Genomic DNA, 18,557 nt, shown 5'->3' on the forward strand with positions numbered 1-18,557 from the left:
GCCAGCACATCAAAGTCTGGATTTAGTTTTGTTGTGGCGATTCTCAGGATGGATCTGAGGTGTTGGTCAGTTAACTTGGATCTGTGGCTGGCTTTGTTGATGTTCATGACGCTGAACACCTGTTCATACAAATAGGTCGAGCCGAACAAAGAGTAAAGCGCAAATGTGGAGTAATACGCTACACCTCAACAAAGGTCAATGTGTAGCGATGTGCTACATGCTTCGCTAAAATTACGACACGGAGTCAGTAACTGCAGTTGAAGAAAAAAACTTTATTTGAAATCCCCAGCCTCACTTTTAAGCCTCCCTCAACCTGCCCCCCCCCCCCCCCGTAGCGCAGAGACTCCAAAGCTCTGTGCTCGCAAATCCCGCAGGCTATCTCCCTTAGCCGGAACGCTGGCTAATTGTGAGCCGGTTCGGATGTGCCAGGAAATGGGTCACCACAAATGTATACAGAGTGCGTCATCTATTGGGTAAACGCCAGAAGTGCGGGGAAAAAACGTTAACAAGGTTTATTAATATAATTTCATCAAGTTCTGCGGGCCGGATTAAAAAGCTTAATGGGCCGCATATGGCCCCCGGGCCGTAGTTTGCCCATGCCTGCTTTAGATACTGTTGAAGGGGTTGAACTAGCAGACAAAAGCTACAGCTGTCAGGTTTTTGGCACTGAGTATGGCTCTGTTGCTCAGAACTGAAGTGGGGTGATGAGGTGAGCTGTAATAATAGCGGATTCAATGGTTAAAGAAACAGGCAGGAGGTTCTGTGGTGAAGAACAAGATTCCTGGATGATATGTTAACTCCTGGGTGCCAAGGTCAGGGATATATTGGTTCGAGTCGTTCCTAAGTGGGAGGGTGAGCAGCAGAAATTGTGCTCCAAGTTGGTACCAATAACATGGGTAGGAAGGGTGGCAAATTCCTGCGAAGTGAGATCAGGGTGTTAGGTGCTAAGCTACAGGACAGGACCTCCAGGGTGGTTTTGGATCTGGTGATTCCCAAACCACAGGTTCTTTCAGGAGTCCAAGAATAAGTTGAAAACTTGCTGCATCACAATTATTGAAAGGTTAAAACAATGAACCAGGCACAGAGCACATAGTAATTGTTTTGCTACTAGGAGAGGAGCAGAATCTAATGGACAAAGAGCCAAGAACTAAGATGGCGATTTTGTAGAAACAGATCCTTTTATACCAAAAATGAAAGGTGACAAAATATTATATAATTGTTATATAATTTTGCCACCAGTAGGTGGAATTTGACACCACATATTGTGAAAAATGCAAGTCAAAAATATGTTATATAATAGTGAAGCTACAAATTCAAATTCACTCTTGCCAAAACTCATTAATTCAAGTAAATCTTACTAAAACATAGAGAACAACAGATTCCAATAATCCCCTCTTTGATTATAAATCACACATTTAGGATCATTTGGTCTGAAAATTCAGGGACAAAATAACTTTGAAGTATCTACACTACAGAATAATCAGAATCAGCTTCAGTTGTATAATATCTAAGAACATATGCAAGTTCTTCAAAGCATTTGTAGCATTACATCATGACTGGACATTTCCAGCACACTTATATGAGCTTGGATTATTCTGGCAATGTTTGTCTCCAAACAAGCACAAAAATAAAGATCATGATTATACATATTAATATGAATATTATGGCTTTTAATCCAGCTTCTGAGACTGAAATTAATCCAATTAAAGAAATCACATCCATTGGTTTGATGAAGCTGAGCAACTTCTTTACAAATGCAATCAGCTGAATTAGTTACGTCTTTGGAGTTGTCAGGTATGTGGGTGCAACATTCTTTAACTATAACTGCATATGTTCCACTACCCCCCCACCCCCCAACTGCTGTCATATGGTTCTGAAGAACCGTTTTGCACGTGGCAATCATTTCTGTTGTTACCTTGTTCAAGGCATCAGCAATGTTAGTTCTCAAAGTATGCTGATCAAATTCACATAAGTGGCTCAGTCTGAGATGATATGTGTGGGCTATGACCACTTTGTACTCAGGTCTCTTGTCAGACTGATGCACCACAGGTAGAGTCCCTACATTGCCATTGCTGAAATGTTTAATGAAAAGGGAACATACATTCACTGGCTCTGCAGGAATGCCTGGCATTAGTGAATAGTTTGAAGTGTGTGGTATATATTGATGTACCTGACAATCTGAATAATTAACAACATCTGTATATTAGTGTATACCCATAAATATACATTATGAGCCATTTCAGATGGCACATCATGAGTAGGAGAAATAGGTAAATATAAGAACAGCAAACATAAAATCCATAATGTCCAATAATTATCAACTTTCTCAAAGTCTTCTCGCATTTCTGGTCTTAATCTGGTGTTACTTTAGTTGACTTGCAGTGGCTGGTGTGAATCCATCTACTCCTTCCGTGCACATTGACTGCCAAATTGGTAATAAACAGCACTTGCTAAGGACATTCCCGCCGAGCTCCCAGGGATTGCTGATGCGGTTTCTTGACCAGGACCCACTTGCCAGGAATCAGGGTGCACCCTCCTTCTGGTGGGCCACTCCAAGCAGCAGAATCCTGTTGAGAAGCAGACTAAACTGTTTGGGTTAATCTCGCACAATAATCAACTAAACTTTCTGCCATAATGAGTATATCAGCCTCTCTGAGATCAAGGGCTCCTGGCAGTGACTCTGGATGATGTGGATAATAAAAAGACCATTCAATGGGCATAATCCTTGACAAACATATCCAGTTAGATGTGTTCCTTGGTCAGAGTCAATGTGACATGGAAAGCCCCTTCTAGGGATATAGTCCTTAATCAGAGTTTCTGCTGTCTGTGTTGCAGTAGCTTTTCTTGTTGGGATAGTTTACACCCTTTCTTGAAAATGTGTCTACAATTATTAGGACATCTGAATATCCTTGGCACTTTGCTAAAGTAATATAGTCCACCTGAAGATGTAAAAATGTGCCAGGCAGGGCAGGAGAACTTAGTTGAGGTAGTTCTGTTGATCTCGTGTTTGTTTTCTGGCATGTCGTGCATCTCTTACCTGCTTGTTGAGCTTGCATCCTGAACTTTGGATTCCACCACCACTGAGATAATCTGTCAATCATCTTTTGCACACCCATGTATCCTAGGGAGTGCATCTGCTGCACCAGATAAGGAGGCAGTTCAGTTGGGGCCACTTGTCTATGTATGACTAGTGTCATATCTCCATACTCCACCATCATTTAACAACCCGCCCTTTTCCAACCAGGATCACTTCTCTTGGTCTAAGCATTGATTTTGTATTTCTTGAATATCTTGTATGTTCATCTGTGATTCAGAGTTCAACTTAGTTTCCATAGTTTCAGTAATCAGGTTTTCTTCCATTTTCTTTATTCTTTCCCATGCTGCCTTTTTTTTGCAGTTTCATCTGTGAATGCGTTCCCATGCCTTTCCATTGTGATCATTTTGCAGTGACCTTAAGACCATAAGACATAGGAGGAGAATTAGGCCATTTGGCCCATCGAGTCTGCTCTGCCATTCAATCATGGCTGATCTTCTTTTTCCCCTCCTTAGCTCCACTCCCTCGCCTTCTGCCTATAATATTTGATGCTGTATCCAATCAAGAACCTATCAAGCTCTGCCTTTAATATACCCAATGACCTGGCCTCTACAGCTACCTGTGGTAACAAATACCACAAATTCACCACCCTCTGGCTAAAGAAATTTCTCTGCATCTCTATTTTAAATGGATGTCCCTCTATTCAGAGGCTGTGCCCTCTTTCCCTAGACTCTCCCACCATGGGAAACATCCTTTCCGCATCTACTCTAAGCCTTTCAACATTCAAAAGGTTTCAGTGAGATCAGCCCTCATCCTTCTAAATTCCAGTGAGTACAGACCCAGAGCTATCAAAAGTTTTTCATATGATAACCCTTTCATTCCGGAATCATCCTTGTGAACCTCCTCCGAAATCTCTCCAATGCCAGCATTTCTTTTTTTTAGATGAAGAGCCCCAGTACTCAAAGTGAGTCCTCAATAGTGCCTTATAAAGCCCCAGCATCACATTCCTGCTGTTGTATTCAAGACCTCTTGAAATGAATGCTAACACTGCATTTGCCTTCCTCGTCACCGACTCTACCTGCAAATTAATCTTTTGGTTGTTCTGCACAAGGGCTCCCAAGTCCCTTTGCATCTCAGATATTTGGGTTTTCTCTCCATTTAGAAAATAATCTTCACATTTATTTCTTCTACTAAAGTGCATGACCATGCATTTTCCAACATTGTATTTCATTTGCCATCTCCTTGCCCATTCTCCTAATCTATGTCCTTCTGCTGCTACCTGCTTCCTCAACATTACCTGCTCCTCCACCAATCTTTGTATCATCTACAAACTTGGCAAAAAAAGCATATATTCCATTGTCTAAATCATTGATATACAGTGTAAAAAGAAGTGATCCTAACACTGATCCCTGCGGAACAAAACTAGTCACTGATAGCCAACCAGAAAAGGATCCTTTTATTCCATTCGCTGCCTCCTACCAATCAGCCAATGCTTTAACCATGCCTGTAACTTTCCTGTAATACCATGGGTCCTAACTTGGTCAGCAGCCTCATGTGTGGCACCTTGTCAAAGGCCTTCTGAAAGTCCAAATATACAACATCCGCTGCATCCCCTTTATCTATTCTACATGTAATCTCCACAAAGAATTCCAACAGGTTTGTCAGGCAAGATTTTTCCATAAGGAAACCATGCTGACCTTGTCCTAACTTGTCCTGTGTCACCAAGTACTCCGTAACCTCATCCTTAACAATTGACTCCAACATCTTCCTAACCACTGAGGTCAGTCTAAGTGGTCTATAATTTCCTTTTTGCTGCCTTTCTCCTTCCTTAAAGAGTGCAGTGACATTTCCACCATGCCAGAGTCCAATGATTTTTGAAAGACCAATACTAATACCTCCACACTCTCTACCACTACCTCTTTCAAAACACTAGGGTTCAGTTTATCTGATCCAGGTGACTTACGTACCCTTACGTCTTTCAACTTTTTGAGCGGCTTCTCCCTTGTAATATTAACTACACTCACTGCTCTTCCCTCACACTCTTCAACATCCGGCACACTGCTGGTGTCAACCTGTGGGGGGTTGAGCAATTTCAGTGTATGAATCGCATATGCTCTGTTGTAGTTGCAGGGACCCAGAAATGATCAAAGTTGCTGGACTGTTACAGGTGGCTTTGCTGATGTAACAGTCTTTGCACGATCTTCAGTGATTTCTTGTTTGCCACATTGGAAATTTTCTGTCCTAAGTAAGTCACTTTTTCTTCTTGCAGTTGTGCCTTGACCAAATTTACTTAGTGTGCCTTGAAGGCTAGACCGATTTGCTAGACCAAAGACCGATGCAAGATACTCATTTAGTTCATCTGTCATTTCCTTGCCCCCTCTTATTAATTCTTTAGTCTCATTTTCTAGCGGTCCTATATCCACTCTCATCTCTCTTTTATTTTTTACGTACTTGAAAAAGCTCTTACTATCCACATTGACATTGTTTGCTAGTTTGCTTTTGTACTTTTTTTCCCTCCTGATGATTATTTTAGTTGCTCTCTATAGGTTTTTAAAAGCTTCCCAATCCTCTGTCTTCCCACTAATTTTTGCTTTGTTGTATGTCCTCTCTTTTGCTTTTACATTGGCTGTGATTTCCCTTGTCAGCCACAGTTATACTATTTTGTCATCTGAGTGTTTCTTGTTTTTGGAATACATCTGTCCTGCACCTTCCTTATATTTCCCAGAAACTCAGGCCATTGCTGCTCTGCTGTCATCTCTGCCTGCAGCTCCTTCCAATTTACTTTACTTTCTCTCATACCGTTGTAATTTCCTTTACTCCACTCAAATACTACTATGTCAGACTTTACTTTCTCCCTGTCAAATTTCAATACTGCAACTTCTGATGATAGTTGTATGACTTCCATGAGTTCTTGTACTAGTTCGGCATTCTTGATTGGAGTTCCCCTGGCTGTAAGACATCTGCTTTGTCTCCATAAGTTTCCACAGTCATGAATGTTTCCAAAAGCATATTGAGAATCAATATAGATGTTGGCTGATCTTCCTTCTTCTACCTCACAGGCTTCAATCAATACTTCCAGTTCTACTTGTTGTTAAGAGGAAATGGGAGCCATGTTTCCTGAGGTCATTACTTCATTTTCTGTGACAACAGCCCAACCAGTAATTTGGATTCCTCCCTCAATGGTTGTGGAGCTATCAGTGTACAGGATCAGATCTGGGTTCAATAAAAGCACTTCTTTATGGTAAATTGCCTCTTCTTGGCATGTTGTTCTTGCACAATGATCATCATGGTCTTCCATGTCCATTGACAACAGTGTATGTAGCTGGATTCACTGGTCTTGCTTGTTGAATGATGATATTAGGTGCCGCAAGAAGAGAGGACCACTTGGACCACCGAGCAGCTGATATCTAAGAGGCCCTGTGCATGGTCAGTGAGTGTGCACTGAATGTAGACATTGAACATTTGAAGTCTGATCCAGCACAGTGTTAGAAACAGCCATGACTACTAGTTAGGTTACTTGCACTGCTCATAGACATGAACCCTATCGTAATGTTGTCCAATTTGGCAGAATACTAACCAACAGGATGTTGTTAGTCTCCATGATCTTGAGTTTAAAATGCTGTCATGTAGCCACAGTTCTCATAGATATACAGGGTAAATGTATCAGAGATTCCCAATGCAGGTGCAGTACTTAGCATCGCCTTTAAAGTTTGAAAAGCTTCCACTTGTTCTTCATTAAGAGTCACAGGATCATCGGAGTGCTTGCTGCCATTTAGCAGACCTGTGGGTGGGGTTGAGCAATTTCAGTGTATGAATCACATATGCTCTGTTGTAGTTGCAGGGACCCAGAAATGATCAAAATGGCTTTGCTGATGTAACAGTCTTTGCACGATCTTCAGTGATTTCTTGTTTGCCACGGGAAATTTTCTGTCCTAAGTAAGTCACTTTTTCTTCTTGCATTTGTGCCTTGACCAAATTTACTTTGTGTCCCTTGAAGGCTAGATAGTCAAGCAAATAAAGTACAATACATCACGTTCTTGCTGACCTGCAGCCTCAGAGGCAATCAAGATATCATCCCCATATTGTATGATAGTCAAGTCAGTGCCTGGAAAGTCCCTTAGATGTTTTCTGGAGGATATGTGATGGACCAAAGGACTACTGTGAAGTCCCTGCAGTAGCCTTGTCCACTGATATTGTTGACCATCAAATGTGAAAGCCATCCACAGTTGACATTCAGCTGTCAGTGGTACCGACCAGAGCCACTGGCCATATCAACAACTGTGAACCAGTTCAGCGTGTTGAAGATAGTTGATAATCTGCCACCAAAGTGGTAAATTTGTCAGCACATTGATTGGCAATCCTGTAATCTACAGTCGGTCTGTAAGAGCCATCCACCTCTTCGACAGGCCAGACTGGACTGCTTGACAGACTCTGTCTCGACAAGAATCCTTCACTCCTCCAGCTGGTTGACAATAGATACAATACCTTCTACAGATGTTCTGCTTAGAGGATATTGCTTCCCAGTAAACTTAACAGGATCCATTTACAGCAGGCCATGATCATTTTTATCTTGTGACCATATAGGATGACTGGTCAATTCAGAATTTACCAATTGCATGGGATTCCAGATAATTTTACCCTCAGCCAATTCAAGAGTGGAGTTTAAAGTAAATAGGACCTCTATTCCAAGAGGAGTTTGGAAGATGATCCCATCCAGTAATCCATTTCTCATAGGTGAAGACTAAATTGTACTTCAACTGGTCTGCTTTAGATTAGCTCAATTCTCTGTCTTTCAGATCAATGTGAATATTTATGGTTACTGGTCAATTGTATTTTGCATATTTGGGTAATAGCCTTGGTTATGCATATTAGTTCTGCTCTTGTACCCAGTAAGAATTCAGCACATTCATTTACATGTAAATGAACACATTCCTGTGAATTCCAGTTCCACTTGTTCTGTTGGTTAGCAGGTGTATACAATTGGTTCATCTGTAATGATCTTATTCGGACTTCAATATCTCGCTCCACTTGTTTGGCTGTTTGCACTGGATCACAGTAGGAAACAGCAATTTCACTCCAATTTGCTTTTGTTAGTCTCGCCATTTTGACAACATCTGGTTTCAAGCCATCCATGTATGCTGACTTGAGGGAGTCATATGTGGATTCTTGTTCATTATCTTCAGTTATTCCTTGAACTCCTGAGTAGCTGTCCTATAGCGATCTTCATTTTCAGAAACATCCTCTGAAGTCTTTTGTTTGTGAACAACTGCTTTCCTTCAATCAACCTGTGTTGGGGCTTGTTCTTCCAACCATTTCTTAATTGCATCCCAACCACCTGGTAAATTACCTTTGTCCTCTCCTATACCACCCTCAACTTGACATGTTAACTGTCTTAGTTGCTGAGAAGACAGCATGGTAGCCAAATTTTGGATGCCATCATACAGATGCAATTTGTATATATTCTTTATTTATTGAAGTTCAGTCCGAGTCTTTAAGCTTCCTTTTTTAAATGTGGAATTTCTTTGAACCATTTGTCAATTTTTCCTGGGTCTGGCAGTTGATGGTAAACCTCCCGCCTCTTTTCATAATCTCCATTTTAATTCCTGGATGCTTTCACTCCCTTAGTTTTTATTGGGGCAAGTCATGACATGGCTGCTAGACCAATTACTTCACCTTTGTCATCATCGCTGGAGTCACCCAGAGTCTCTGTTGAGTCAGTGTTTTATCCATTTTGCTGTTCCTTGGAGTTCCAAGGTAGCGCTGTTTCTGGGGACTATTCAGTGTTCACAGCATTCCAACACAAGTAATGTCACTGTTAATACCACCCACTGGGTTGGCAGAACTGCCCACCAAAGGTCCTTGCTGTGCACTTCAACATTCTTCCAGTCTGTTCTGTAACTCAGAACAGTGCGCCTCGATATGGTGACATCCATCCTGCTGTTTTCTCACTCATTCAGTTAACAAGGAGATTCATTCATTAGACTTTTTACTGTTTCTATCATGCCATTCCTTCAGCATGTTACACATTTCTTCCTTTTCCCCCAATTGATTACCTCAATTATTAACTTGCTCAGTCAATTTACTATGTACTTGCTTTAGTTAACACACTTGATATTCTAACTCGGCATGTTCACATTTAAAGTTATTTATTTGACTTTCGAGCTTGCCACATTCACACTTTCTTAGCTCTAATAATCATTATTCAAAGATCAAAGGTTAATTTTACTATCAATGGTCAAAGGTCGAAGGTTTATTTTATTATCAATGGTGAAATGTCAAAGGTTCATTTTATCATTAATGTGTAGAGGCAGTGTACAACTCTGAGATTCTCCAGAGAGCCATGAAACAAAGAAAGCCGTGGAAATCAAAAAGGGACAGCAAGCCTACCCCTGAGAGACAGCAACATGATCATCAACCCCCCAAACCCCCTTTGCCTACACAAAGAACAAGAAAGAAAGGGCAACAGCACAGAATACAAAAACCATAAGCCTCAAAAAGTCCATAGTCCATAGTCCAAATTCATTAATGCAGCACCTCAGTAACAGATACAATAAGGTCTTATAAGAGACTTTTGGATAGGTACATGGAGTTTCGAAAAATAGAGGGATAAGGGGAACTCTAGGTAATTTCTAAAATAAGTACATGTTCAGCACAGCATCGTGGGCCAAAGGGCCTGTATTGTGCTGTAGGTTTTTTTATATTCTATGGTAATAGTGAGCCTGACATCAATAGAGTGCAAGTGAATGGAAAGTGTTTTAAGGGACTGGATAGCTAAGCATTTGTTTAGACTGGAACTGATTAGGGATACTCAATATGTCTTTGTGTGTGGTAGGCCGTGTCTAATCAATTTTATAGAGGGTTTTTTTGAGAAAGTTACCAGGAAATTTGATGAAGGAAAGGCAGTGGATGTTGTCTACAGTATGTTGTCTTCAGTATGCCTTTGACAGGGTCCCGCATTGGAGTGTGGCCAAAAGGGTTTAGCTGTTTGGCATTCAGGATGAGGTAGTAAATGATATTGGACCAGGGTAGAACTTACACGGTGCGCAGCAGGGCACTGCAGAGCATGGTAGAATAGAGGGATTTGGGAATGCAGATGCATTATTCCCTGACAGTGGTGTCACAGGTAGATAGGGGTCAAAAAGACAGCTTCTGGCACATTGGCCTTCATAAATCAAAGTATTGAGTACAGGAGTTGAGCTGTCATGTGCTGCAGGGATCAGCTGAAGTTGTATAAGGCTGAATTTGTAGCGTTGTGTGCAGTTCTGCTCACATATCTACGGGAAGGATATCAATAAGATTGGAAGAGTACTGAGGAAATTTACAAGGACGAGGATATGAGTCATAGGGAAAGGTTGGAAATATTAGCACTTTATTCCTTGCTGTGTAGGAGAATGAGGGGATATCAAATGAAGGGATGAGGTATGCTAAGTTAAGAAGGTTCAAGATAATAAGCAGACTTTTTCCACTGAGGGTGGGTGAGACTAGAACTAGAACTTGAGGTCACAGGTGAAAAGTGAAATGTTTAAGGGGAAAATGTTTCACTCAGAGGGTGGTGAGAGTGTGGAACAAGCTGCCAGTGGAAGTGGGAATGATATCAGCATTTCAGAGAAATTCGGATAGGAACATGGATGGGAGGGGTATGGAGGGGTATGGTCCAGGTGCGGGTTGATGGAACTTGGCAGAGTAATAGTTTGGCATGGACTAGATGGGCTGAAGGGCCTTTTCCATGCTGTAGAGTTCTATGATGATGACTCTATGAAAAGTAGCTAATAGAAAGGATTGTGAGCTTTACTACATCCAGCCATATTAAAGACTGAAAGGGCAATAAAGTGGCCTACACCAGAGAGGAGTGTAGCTGAGGGAAAACCTCTGAGGTCAGCCGAGCATTGGGCAGGTAGAATCTCTAGAGCGTGAATGCCAGTCATCCAAACAGTGCTAGCCGCGCACTTGAAAATACAGATTAACTTTAAGGTCAGGCCAGAGAAGAGACTTGTCAAACCTTTGCCGTGCAAAATTAAGCTCCACTCAAAAACCAATGGAAATTAAAAAGCTAAGGAGAGACTTGATATGCTTATTAGATAATGATTGGTCTGGGTGGAATGTATAGCATATGTGAAGGGGCAAGAAATAAATGTTTTAGATATAACATGTTGTGTTATAAGATATAGGATCAGATGGGAACAGAATGAACCCTTTCAGCCTATCAAGTCTGCTCTGCCATTCGACCACAACTGATTTATTTTCCCTCTAAACTCCATTCTCCTGTCTTCTCTCCATAACTGTGGTGAACTACATATACCTGTCTGGACACGCCCCCTGCTGACTGCTCCTGTGGCTCCTTCCACAGACCCCTGTATACAGGCGATTGAGGTCTGAGCCCGGCCTCTCTGTCTCCAGGATGTAGTATGGTGGTCAACCACTGCTTGTTCATTCTTCCAGTCAATAAAAGCCAATATCTCGCCTTTACGTCTCAGAGAGAGTTATTGATGGTGCATCAATAACCTTTAGCACCCTTACTAATTAAGAACATATCAAACTCCACTTTAAATGTACACAATGACTTGGCCTCCACAGTCATCTGTGGCAATGAATAACACAGATTCACCACTTTTTGGGTTAAGATATTCCTCCTCATCTCTATTATAAAGGGGTGTCCTTCCATTCCGAGGCTGTGTCCTTTGGTCCTGTATTCTCCCATTATTGGAAACATCCTTTCCATGTCTACTCTATCTAGGCCTTTCAATAGTCAATAGCTTTTATTGAGATTTCCCTCTCATTCTTTTAAACTCCAGTGAGTACAGGATAGCTCAGAGCCATCAAAACGCTCCTCATACATCAAGCCCTCATTCGCAGAATCATTCTTGTTAGCCTCCCCGATGATGATGATGATGACGTCAACTCAGGCCTGAGAGGCCAGTGTTGGGCATTTTCATGCCATACAAGGCACGGAACGAAAGACTGTGGGCGCGCCACTCCTCACACAGGCATTTCGCAGTATTTTTCTTTATTTTACGAGGTCGTGTTGCGAGCTCAACACTCAACCCGGCACGGATGAAAAGCGTACTCGGGAATGACCCGACTGAATTGGAACCCAGGAACCTCCATTCTGGAGTCTGGCGCTGATGTCACTGTGTCACCAGCCTCACCTGGACCCCCATTAATGCCACCACATCCTTCCTCAGAGGAGCCCAAAACTGCTCTCAAAATGCAAAATGTGGTCTGGCTAATGTTTTATAAATCCTCAGCATTACATTGCTTCTTTTGTATTCTAGCGCTCTGGAAATCAATGCTAACATTTGGTTAAGATGGCGCCTGTATACAACACTCCTTCAGCCGGCATCTTCTGGATAGATCATGAAACCATATATTTCACTTCTGTTATGAGTGTTACATTTGTTTTCCATCTTGCCTGTGATTCTGGAATTGTTGGAGCCTGTGATTTGCAGTTTAGAGATTGTTTGGGTGTTTCAATGCTCTGCAGTCTCTGAGAGGATTCTGGGTGGCAGAGGCAGTGTGAGAGAACCTCATGGTGAGAAGGCTGCGGTACGGGTGCAAGCTTACTCCATTTCACTGATTAAAGCCTTCATTGTTTGCTAATCAAAGCAACGAGGGAGAATGAAACATCAAGGGAAATGTGGAAGATGAGTGCCAGTTGCCTGCCTTTTGATCGCTGGTAGGATCACTTCGCTGCAGAGAGGGAAAGGTCTGTGCTGGACCTGGGGAATGTTATCCAGGTTTTCTGCATTTTGGATAATGACTTGGACTACAGGCTTTTTTTGCAGTCTTATAGTTTTTTTTATATGAGGTATTTTTTGCCCGATCTTTCATTTTTTTTTGTGTGTGGGAAGGAGAATTTAGCCATTGATATGTCTATTCCATTTTTGTATGGGGGGGGTGGGATTTGGGGGTTAATGATCATTCGGCATTCTTTTCTGTCTTGATTTGTGGCTATCTGGAGAAGAAGAATTTCAGAGTTGTATACTTTGATAATAAAATGAACCTTTGAACTGTGAACATTGCATTAGCCTTTGTTATGTAATGTTCTGGTTAAGATTTTCACTGCTATGCTGTGGAGTAGTTTATATTAGCAGTTTCCTGTAAAGGCAGTGTGCTATGCTGGAAAGCACATTTTTGCTTTGGCTAAAATAAGGAGCCATGTTGTCCACCATAGGAATGTGAGTCAGTCAATCAGGATTGTGGTATGGGAGAGAAGGTGCTAGAGAGCTGTGGGGGAGAGTTTTCTGAAGGGCAGTAGTCTAGTCTGGGGTCTTTTGGCGGAACCTGTGGAGCGGAACAGAAGTGTACATGCCACAGAATGCCTTTGGAAGGACAGCCCATGTTGCAAGAAGCGTTTTATGAAGATGAAGGGCTCCAAGGAGAAAGGGCAATAATCCTGAGAGTGAGAGTCAGATGGCTTGAGATGGTCTTTGAGGTAAGTCTGGAATGTGGTGGCTTCTTTCAGACAGACCGTGGGTCCAACACATGAGTAAGAGATACACCCCTGAATGCTGAGTAAGAGATATACCCCTGAATGCTCCAGTAAGAGCTCCAATGGTCATGTGCACATTGTACTGGTTTAATTGTAATGGGCCCTTTTCTTTTGTTTTTTCCTTTTAACTGATAAAGCTAAAATTGGCAAATATACTTTCTTTATAATTTTTTGCTGACTGATAATTGTGTAGGGGCAGTATTTGCACACTCTCACACACTCTTATATTATTATTATAAGAGAAAATTTGCAGATTTTGGAAATCTAAGCAACACACACAAAGTGCTGGAGGAACTCAGCAAGCCAGGCAGCAGCTATGGAGAAAAGTACAGTCAACATTTTGGATCAAGACCCCTCAGTAGGACTGGTGAATGGACTTGGCCTGAAACGTCAACTGTACTCTTTTTTAATCTTATTATTATCTCTACTTTGTCTTATTATCCTCAATTTGTATGTGGCTCATTTAGAAATCCTGAGACTCTTACCTTTTTGGCTCTGCTTTTTTAATTTAGGCCCTAGCTACTCATAGAGTGTACAGTATTGCAGAGAAAGGTGGAAGTAAAAGTATTATTGTAGAGGTAAGGCAGTGAAATTTTATATGTGCAGTGTAATGGCACCATATGTACTGTATATGCCTCTCTTATGAACTGATAAATGATGGTTTATTGGTGGGTAAAGTGGCATTTTTGCCTTTATTAGTCGGGGCATTGAGTTGAAAGATTCAGGAAACTATGTTGCCGCTGTAACGCTCTCACCAGAGCTCATATACAAACTCAACTCCTTAGCTGACTCTGCTAAGAGTCACTGAACTTAGCAGTGAGAAGGGCATCTTTCATAAACAATAAACGTCCAGGGTCAGTATGATTTGGGGTTCAACCAAACAGGAACATTGGAAATTTTGATTTAAGGAACCTCAATTTGAGTGAATGCTGTGTAAATACTGCCCATACAGAATTACCAGTCATCAAGAAATGACATTATAAACCAGCATGAAATTATAAAGAATGTATATTTATCAATGTCAGCTTTATCAAACAGATATTAAGAGAAACAAAAAAAGTAAAATGGCCCATTATAGTTAGACCAGTCAAAATGTGCACATAACATTGGAGCTCATACTGGGGTCAACAGAGGTGTATATCTTTACTCATGTGCTGGACCCACGGCCTATGTGAAAGCACCTGCCACATTCCCAACTTCCCTCGAAGACCATCTTGAACAAACTGGCTCCCTCTCAGAGGTATTGGCCCTTCCTCCTTGGAGCCATTCATCTGCACAAAGCATTTCTTGCAACAGGGACTCTCCTCCCAATGGCATTCTGTGGCATCTTCTACAGCTCCAGACCAAAAGACCCCAAACCAGACTATTGCCCATCACAAATCTCTCTCCACCCCCCTCTCTCTAGAACCTTCTCCCAATCCCACCATCCTGATTGGCTGACGCAACATTCCTAAGTTCTACAACATGGCTTCTTATCTTTAGCCGAAACCAAAACATTGTACAGCAGGACATACTGCTTTTGCAGAAAACTGCTAAAATTAAGTACATACAGCATAACAGTAGAAATCTTAACCAGGATGTTACACACAGCTTTATAAAATTTTAGTTGGCTGCATCTGAAGTATTGCTGGAAGTTCTAACTTCTCCATTATAGGAAGGATGTCAAGGCTTTGGAGAGGGTACCGAAAAGTTTTACCAGGATGTAGTCTGACTTAGAGGACACGTAATGTTACAAGAGGTTGGACAAACTTGGGTTGCCTTTTCTGGAGTGCTGGAGGCTGAGGGGAGGCCTGATAGAGGTTTATAAGGTTATGAGAGGCTTAGGCATAGAAAGACAATATCTTTTCCCAAGGGTTGAAATGTCTAATACAAGAGGGCATGTATTGAATGTAAGAGGGGTTAATTTCAAAGAAGATGAGAGGGGCTAGTTGCTTACTCAGAGAGTAGAAGGTGCCTGAAATACACTGCCTGGGGTGGTGGGAGAGGTAGAGATGTTTAGATAGGCATATCAATGTGAAGAAAATGGAAGGATATGGACATTATGTAGGCAGAAAAGATTAATTTAGTTAAAATCTTATTATTGAGTTAACTGGTTCATCACAATATTGTGGCTGAAGGGCCTGTTCTTGACCTGGACTGTTTTAGGTTCTATATCTTCTAAATACTGTTTTCCCTGTCACTCATTCTATAAATATTATCGATTTGGTAGAGTATACTAAAGCTTGACTGACCAGCACATTTACCTCACCAGCACTTCCCATTCCCCATGGATGCCCGATAGTAAAGCCTTCACCATATTAAATCTGTGCTGTCTGATTACTGACTCTTCTATTGGGAATTTCTCATTTACTCTCTTCTGCGTCCGTCATGACTTTGCTGCATTAAATCTTCCCTTCTCCGCCTTAATAAAAGGAACTCTGGCTTCTACATCATTCAATTAACTGATGTCCCTTACCTCTGGCTCTTTTCCTTATTTCCTTCCTGTTATAATCTAATTAATGTACTCCTGGTTCATGCTATTTTATTTAATTATGTGTGGACAGTATGTTCTCTGTGTACACTCAGTGCAGAATCATCACTGAAATTGCCATATTTTCCTTGATCCTCGGGAGTCTTGCTAAAATATGGTGACTAGAAATGTATATAATAGGGGAGCTTACCCAGTAATTAATAAAGGTTCAGCAGAACTTTCCTGCTTTTGTATTCTCTGGGATATGAATTATGCATTAAAATCAGAAAGAATAAAGTCAGTAAAATTAAAATAGGGTCTAAAATAAAAGCATCAAATGCTGAAAATAAACAGCAAACACGAGGAAATCTGCAGATGCTGGAAATTCAAACAACAACACACACAAAATGCTGGTAGAGCACAGCAGGCCAGGCAGCATCTGAAAATGCTGAAAATGCTCAAAATGCTCAGTATCTCTGGGAGGAGAAACAGTTCCAGTGAGGGATCCTAGACCTGAAACTTGATCTGGTTCACTTTCCACAGATGCTGCTTTACCTGTGAGTGTTTCAAACATTTTCAGTTTTTAGTTCAGATTTCCAGCATTTCCAAGTACAAATAGACTATACAATCTTGAGATTCATCTCCTAACAGAAAGCCAAGAAAGAAAGAAGCCCAAAAGAACCCATTAAAAAAAAGGCCATCATTCACCCAATGCGCAGAGAGAAAAATATCAAGCCTACAATGAACATGAGCAAATAGCGTTGTGAGCTGAAATCCACAAAGACAGTCCTGGCCACAGACTCTTAGTTCAATGTAGAGCCGAACCATCCCATCCCTTGCCCTGACCTTTTCAATCTGGTTCAAAAAATTCTGCTGAATTTTTTTACTTTAATGAGAAAGTCTGCAGTGCTGTGTTAAAATGGATATGTATATCCCTCTGAGGCTGTTTAAAAGGCTGCAAAAAGGGCATGACATTGCACAATTGCTGACAATTTCTTACCATTAATGAGCATAGTGGATGCAGAAGTCCAAATACAGAAACGGCAAAGAGCTTTCAAGTAAATCTCCCTCCTCATTCTTTGTGAATCACCAAAATATAAAGGTACACAGGGGTCACTAGCAGATAACGTCACCTCCAATTTGAATATTGTCCGAAGCTGCAGTGTAATCTCACTATCAATCACCAAGAGTAGTAATAAAACAAATTAGGTTTTTGGTCTTGATACTGTTTAATATTATTGTTCAAAGGTGACAATCAAATAGAAATTGTCCTAGAATTCCTCTACAGTTCGAAAGGCTATAACTTGGTCAAATACATATAGATCACAGAAATTAAACAGCACAAAAGGAAGAATCACCAAGGTGTTTAGATATTTAACCTATAACAAGAGTTTCTTTCTCTACGATGCTTTTAGCGTAGGACTTCCAAACTCCCATTACCTCTTAGCTGAAAATATTTTACTTCAACACTCCTCCTTTCCTTTCACCAATCCCAAGTATTTTCCTGCAAATCCACTCATCCATCCAAGTTATTAATCTCTGTCAAGCAAAACAAATCCTTCCACTCAACCTATCTAGGCTTCCCACTTTTTTATATTCCACAATCAAACTCACATCAGTCTCATCTGCTCCTGTCTCAGCAATGAACATAAAAAAAAGACCTATGCTGAAAACTTAAGTTACAAAAAAAAAGAAATTGCTGGAAGTACTCTGCAAATCAGGCAGCATGTGTTTCGTGATCCCTTTATCAGAACTGCTTCGTCTATCTTTGTAACTGAACTTCTTCAACCCTGAAAATGAGTCCCTTGAACTCTGTCAAATGTTACTGTAGCCTTCCGGTTATTCACCAACCAGAACTGTACATGGTAATCCAGTTTCGATCTAACTAGTTAGTGCTTTTGCGCTCTGCTCTGATCTCCTTGCTATGCCTTAGCCAATGGTGGCCGATATTCTGACTACCTTCTTAACTACCTGTCTTAAGGAATCTGTAGACATGCATTCTGGGTCCTTTATTCCCCTGTACTTTTCAGAATCCTACCTTCGATTACCTTACCTTGTTTGCCCTTCCCAGCTTCTTTCCTCAAACATCACCAGATTGAATTCCACTGTTTGCCTTGTCCGTTGACGCCTACAGCTTTCAAACAAGGTTCAGTCTAAGGAGTTAGTGTGCAAAGTTAAAGCACATGGATACAGGCAATGTATTATTATGAACGAGAGCGAACTAGCACAGAGAAAACAAAGAGTAAAAGTAAGTTAGTCTTTCTGGACCAGTGGCAGGAATGCAGCTATTGACAAGATAGACGAATGATTTAAATGAAGGAACTAAATGCAAATATCCAAGTTTGTAGAAGGCACAGAGCTGTGTGGGAAAAATGAGGAGAATGCAGAAAATTTTAAAGTGACCGGGAGTGGGCAAATGCATGTGAAAGTGTAAGGTTATCCACTCTGATGATGATATCAAAGTGTCAGATCATTACCAGAATAGAGAGAGATTAGAAAGTGGGTGATGCAGTGTGGTCTGCATGTCCTTGTGCACTAACTGATGATAGTAAGTTTTCAGGTGCAAGTGGTTAAGAAGGAAAATA

The 18,557-nt window shown here is 41.2% G+C and overlaps 1 long non-coding RNA gene across 1 annotated transcript; it reads right to left on the bottom strand.

Moving 5' to 3' along the window:
• Positions 1-376: 376 nt before the first annotated feature.
• LOC132405190 (uncharacterized) lies at positions 377-18,152 on the bottom strand. Its single transcript, XR_009515788.1, has 3 exons — positions 18,026-18,152; positions 3,038-3,451; positions 377-2,582 (listed from the first exon to the last, which is right to left on the bottom strand). It is a non-coding gene; the product is annotated as an uncharacterized LOC132405190 (long non-coding RNA).
• Positions 18,153-18,557: the final 405 nt, after the last annotated feature.

Source organism: Hypanus sabinus, chromosome 2, assembly GCF_030144855.1.
Source record: "Hypanus sabinus isolate sHypSab1 chromosome 2, sHypSab1.hap1, whole genome shotgun sequence".
In the NCBI taxonomy this organism is placed as follows: domain Eukaryota; kingdom Metazoa; phylum Chordata; class Chondrichthyes; order Myliobatiformes; family Dasyatidae; genus Hypanus; species Hypanus sabinus.